Below are 6,038 nucleotides of genomic sequence, written 5' to 3' on the forward strand. Positions count from 1 at the left end.
GTCCAAATGAACTCTTGGCCTTCTTTGGGCTGGGGAAGTTGGGCCCAGCTGAGCTGATAGGAGCAGATAAGGCTGGGCAGTTATCTCTGGGCAACTTGTGCAGAAAAAGCAAGACTTGTAGAAGGCTTTGTGTTAAACCAAATAACTCAGTCCTTAATCCCCTCCAGCTTCTCCTTAAACCATCCCAGGTGAGCAGAGACCCTGCAGTGTCTGTCTGGGTGTTTGTTCACTGCTGTAGATCATTGGGCTCCCTTCTTTGGGAAATCTTGGGAAACTTCCCCCAAGGAAATGGGGCTTGTGGTGAAGGGAAAGGTCCCAGCTCAGGCTGCTCTGTGACTTCTCCTTACCCCTCATCTGGACCCACAAGTGCCTGGAAAAAGCTTTGGCACCACTCATCCTGTGGTCAAGTTTTGACATCAGCAAGTGGAGCAGCAGGTCAGCCCTGCTGTGACTCACTGTCCCCACAGCAGGAGGCTGGATGGTGAAACTCCAGCACTGCACAGCTGAGATGGGCCGAGCTCCTGCTGTGGTTACAACGCTGGAAATAGACTTTTTAAATTGGTAAATCCTGAAAGGAACACACCTTTCCCCAGCTGAATGGCACAGGGGTTTGCTGGCTGTGCTGGGTGGTCTCCCAGGGAGCTGTAGGACACAGCCACCCCATGGAATAACAGAGAGATGTTCCTGCAGGAGCAAGAAATGAGGGACCTGCTTTCCTCAAAGCACTGCTGGTGGCCAGCACGTGCTGGAACTTCCCTGGATCCTGCTGTTCCCTCTGGAAAAGATCCCTGCTTCACTCCTGGCAGGGAGGGAGTGGGACACAAAAGTGACTCTGTGAGCAGGGGCAGCACGGTGACCAGGAGCCTCCGCTGTCACCGCCGTGGGGACAGCACCCAGCTGCCAGGAGAGGAGGTGGCAGGGGCTGCAGCCGAGGCTGTGGCATTGCAGGGGGCAGGGAGAAGCCCAGCTGGAGCAGGGTCCCAGCCAGCAGAGCTTGGCAGAGGCTGGAGGATGCTGAGATGATTCACTCCAGCAGCTGCTCCCGAGTGAGCGCAGGGAGAGGCGGCTCCACGGGTGGAAGGCAGGGACAGAGGGCTCTGCTCCCTGCTTGGGAGGGAAGTTTTGGGCAGCTGGGGGTGAGCTGAGGCCCAGAGCTGGACTGTCACTGCTCCATGACAGGAATGTTCCACCTGAGCCATGGCAAAGCTGGGTTGGCAGTTTGGGGTGACACTCCTGACACTGCTGTTTCTGGTTCCAGGGTTTCATTCATTTTTTCTCCCTTGGGAACAACCTGTCCCTTAATACCAATTAATCCCCTCCATGTCACCATTCTGCAGAGGAGCCAAAGTCCTGGGTGAGGTGACATCTCTGGCTTGTGCCCAAGGAAAACCTTGCATGGTGCTGTGAGCACGGTGGACATGGAGTGCCCTTGAGGCAAAGCTTACAGGTGTCCATCTGTCTGAGCTGGAGCCCCCATGGCCATGCCCTCCAAGGGTTACTCTGCTCTCCAACACCCTTTACCTTCCCCCTGAAGCCCAATTCCCTAAGGCCCACTGGAAAATTCCTGCCTTGATCTGCACCAGCTAACTTGAGTTTTCCCTTGAGCTCTGAGAAATTCACATCCATTTCCCAAAAACATCTTCCCACCATTTTTTTTTTACATAAATGGGTCTAATATTTTTTTACATTTTGGTCTAATAACTGTCCCCAGCAGGGACATCCATCACCTTTTTTACATTTTGGTCTAATAACTGTATTTTAAAGGTAAACTCACCCAGCTGCTCCAAAGGAGATCCCACACCAGGACAGCCAGTGGTGTTTGGGATGTCTTTTGCAGCACAGGAGGGATATTTGTGTATTCCTCCCCCAGCCTGAATTCCTACACATGTTTCCCAAGGCAAGAATTGTGCTTGGGTTCACCCCAGAATCCAAGGAGCGACAGTAAAACAGGGACAGGTTTGCTGGGAGCAGGAAGCAATCAGAGATATTTGCTTTCATTCCAGCAAAAACCCCACACCTACAGCTTCCTGCCCCTGCACCACCCCTGAGCAAACATTATTTATAGCACCAAGAGCAGTTATAGCTTTGCCCCTTCTTGACCTGGAAGTAATTGGTTAATTGAGTTAGACAACAAACCTCAACACACTCGCGTGGTTTCCTTCCACCTTCTCCCAGGGAGCTGGAGAGTCAAACTCCTTCCATCCCAAGCTGGTTAAAAACATCAAACACCTCCAGGAGAACAATGTTTACTTCCCCACCAGGAAATTGGGCCCTGTTGAACCTTCTTCAGGGCCAAGAGCTCCTCCAAAGCTGCTGCACTGGGGGGTTGCTGCTGAGCTGGAGCTGGAGCTAGGGGAGGTGGGGGCTCTTTGGGGAGGGTTTCCTGAGCTGTGCTGAGGCTGGGAAGCCATGGAAAGCTTTGCTGCTGCTGCTGCTGCTGCTGGGAGCTGAGCTCTGAGCTCACCAGGAAACTGAGATTTTGGTCTTTGCACATTCAGTAATTTGCTGGTTTGGTGGTTGGAGAGGTTCTCTGGGTTTGTGGGCCTGAGGGCAGTGGGTGAGAATAGCTGTCCCTGGGACAGGTATGACTGAGCATCTTCATGATCTGTGTGTCAGAGTTCTGTAAAATTAACCAAACCCACAATAAATTGTTTTAGCATCTACACCAGGACTGGATCTCCCAGAACAATTCCTCTGCACTACTGGGAATCTTAGCCCAAGCAGAATTAACTGAGGCTGGAGAAACTGCTGGTGCTGTTGGCTGGAATCCATGGTCTGTGTGGAGTGCAGTTGTGAGAGCTGGAGGAGCTGAGTGGGAGATGTGGCCAAGCAAGATGGGTGAGCTGGAGTTATCCACAGGACACAGGGATGCTGCTGCAGCTGGAGGGGAAGCTGGATGGTCTTGTCCAAGCACAGCTGTGCCAAGAGTTTCCCTCTGGCAAGTGCAGGGCTTGCACAAGGAGCAAAGAGGTCTTTTCCCAAGCAATTCTCCTTGGCAGCTTTCAAACGTGCTCTGGTTTCTGGTGAAGAACAAATCCCAGCTGGATTCCACTTGTTCAGTGAAGGAGCACCAAGAGCCAGGTGCTGCCCTGGGATTTGGGAGCTCCTGGCCTCCAACCCTTCCTGAAAAACCCCCTCAGTTTCATCACAAGGAGCCAAACACCTTCTCCTCCTTCCAAAAAATCAATGTGGAGGAACGATCAATGGTGCAAAAGCCGAGGCTTACGTGGGAATGCAGGCAGCACTCTGCAATCACAGCACTTTCCTCTGCAGTGATCAAGTCAAACTGCAGAAGCAGTTAAGAGGATTAGATATTTTTGATCATATTTGCAGCTGTTCTTGCTGTAACTGAGAGAAGAAATCCAAATGTGTCGCCTTGAAAAGTGACTGAGAGCCTGGAAGGGAGTGCTCCCTTGGGACCTGCAGCCAGGGTGTGCTCAGACCCTGCTGCTTCCCAGAGCCACAAGGAGCTGTCACTCCTGCAGCTGCAGTTGTGGCACTTGGCTACTTCAAAGATCCAGGCTCCAGTGGAAACCCCCCTGTGAGCCTGGATGCAGGGCTCTGAGCTGCAGTGGTGACTACAAAATCTCAGAAGGCTGAGGTTTCCCCAGTGCCACAGCTTAAACAAGGATTGCTGTGGGAGCCCTGCAAAGTTCAGAGCCAGATGTGAGAGAGGAGATCACTGGACATCACTAAGGATTTCTAGCACTGCAGTGCTAAGTAAGGAAAACTAATTCCACTGTACAGTTAAATTTCAGTGTCTAATTCTCGCACATTCAGCACTGTTGGAGTCCAAATAAAAATACCTGACTGTTCCCTTCAAACCCATCCCTGCAGAGATGCTGGGGATGTGCTGCCAACACTGCAGTAGAAAGCTCCTCTGCTTTTCCCAAGGGACACTTCCAACAGGCCCTTGGTCCCCAGGATGGGCTGAGGGGGACTATGGCATCCATTCATCCCTTTTTCCATTCTTCAATAAAAATGTGGCCAAGGAAGAAGACATTGCTCCTTGAGCCATGTGGTTGCTGGAAGTGCTTGGCCCTGCTCACAGAAGCTGCCTGGGCTTTCCCTTCTCCATGGATGGAGCCTCAGATGATGCCCCTGTCCAGCACAGGCAGGTTCCTCCTGAAGCCAAAATCCCAGATCTGAGCCCCAGGTGAGAACATCCCGGAGGAGGGGAACCTTTCACCTCTCACTTCCAATTTGCCTGATGATTTTAGCACAGTGAACAGGGGAAAGAGCACCAGAGGTAACAAATTCAACCCTTTCCAAACACAGTCATGTGGTTGTCATCTGCCAAAAACATAAACCACAATCATAATCCTAAATTTGTCCTCTGAACATACCTGTGCCTGCTCTGTAGTAGTTTCCTTCTAATCCCCAGGGATTAATCCTGAAGTGCATTGAAACATCTGAGGTGAAGGGCTACAGTGGAAATTCCTTGCAGGCTGGTAATAATAACTGAAAGCTGCTCTGTGAAGCAAACCTGAGGCTGACTTGGTTTTTAATGGACATCTGTCTGTAGGGGGAAAAAATGCCATGGCAACTGGCTTTCTTGTTGGCACGGCAGCCTCAGCGAAGGGCTGGGGAGAGGATGGGTATGGGAGGGTGTGTGTGGCTGTGCTGGGAATCCTGGAGGTGCAGCTCGGCCAGGCTGGGAGGCAAAGGTTGTTTATGCTCTGTGAGCACCAGATCTTGAGGGATTTAACTGTTAAATCTTGGCATAACGATTGCTTTGTGTGCTGCTGCTGCTGCTGCTTAGCAGGAGCCAGGCTGGGTTCCCCCCTCCTTTTCCTAAAAATGTGAAATCTAAAGGCAAAAAGCGCCTGGTTGGCGATTTCCTGGTGCTTTGTTGGGCAGGGTTGGTGTCTCCCAGTGTGCAGCTCTGTCCCAAAAATCGCTGCAGAGCCATGGCTTCATCAGGTAGATCCTGGAGCTTTGCTGGCTGAGGAAGGAAATGCCCTTGTTGTGTCCAAGGCCTGTGGAAATTGAGAGCAAGGGTCGTTCAAGGGTTGATAATGGGTGCAAAAGCTCTGGCACTTCTGTGCCTCCCTCCAGAGTTCTGTGGACATCAGCATTTCCCTTCATCTGCTGTTGGTTGCAGGAGAAGCAGCTGGATGCATGGCCCAGCAGGGACATCCATCACCCTGGCTGCACTGAGCTGCAGGGCTGAGAACTGGCAAGAAATGACAATAAAACTGCAAGTGCAGATCAAAAACTGCATCAGATGGCAGCTGGTCCCTGCTCAGAGCTGAGCTGGGAATTTGGGAGCTGCAGGCAATGGGAAGATCAGGGTGGGGGGAAAGGCAGAGGTGGCAGCAGCTGTCCCACGTGGCTGTTCGGAATTTGGGGTTTGGTTTTGCTGTGGCACCAATTCTGGTCTGGCCAGGGCTGTGTCATCAGCCAGAACTCAGGGCAGCTTTGCTGACGAGCTACATGGTATCTCTCTGGGAAGTGCTGCCTGTGTGTCAGCACCTGATTTGTTCTCTTAATATCCCTCCAAGTGTTTGGAGATCCCCGTGCTCACAGCACTGTCCGCAAAGCTTTACCCTCCGAGAGGAGGGGTGGGGATAATGGCACTGAAGAACTGAAATCTTCAAGGAAGAGAGAATCAGGTGTGAAAAAGCTCTGTTCTCTGAGCTTCTCCAGCAGCTGATTTTGCTCCAAGCAAACCCCCGTGCCTGTGCTGCTGTCCCTGTGCACCCAGGCGTGTTTTGTCTTGCTGGATGCTGCTGAGGATCACCCTGGGCAGCTCAGGGAAGGGAGCACAAGACGAACAGCAGGTTAGATCAAGGAAATGTTACATCACACGGCGCTTCCTGCTAAGTGCTGCTATTATCAGCCTCATTCATCTCCACATGCAAATACAGCCTGCACACGTAGTCACACATCTGGAGGGAAGCAGCAGTCCTGGAAAGGAGCAGCTCTAACCTGGATCCCACAGGAGAGGCAAAAGGGAACATAATTCTCCATTAGGAATTGTTTCCTTTCTTTCTTGACTGAATCCTGGATTTTTCTCCAGCTAAACCACCACATCC

Source organism: Passer montanus, unplaced genomic scaffold (assembly GCF_014805655.1).
Source record: "Passer montanus isolate IOZ18808 unplaced genomic scaffold, ASM1480565v1 scaffold53, whole genome shotgun sequence".
NCBI lineage: Eukaryota > Metazoa > Chordata > Aves > Passeriformes > Passeridae > Passer > Passer montanus.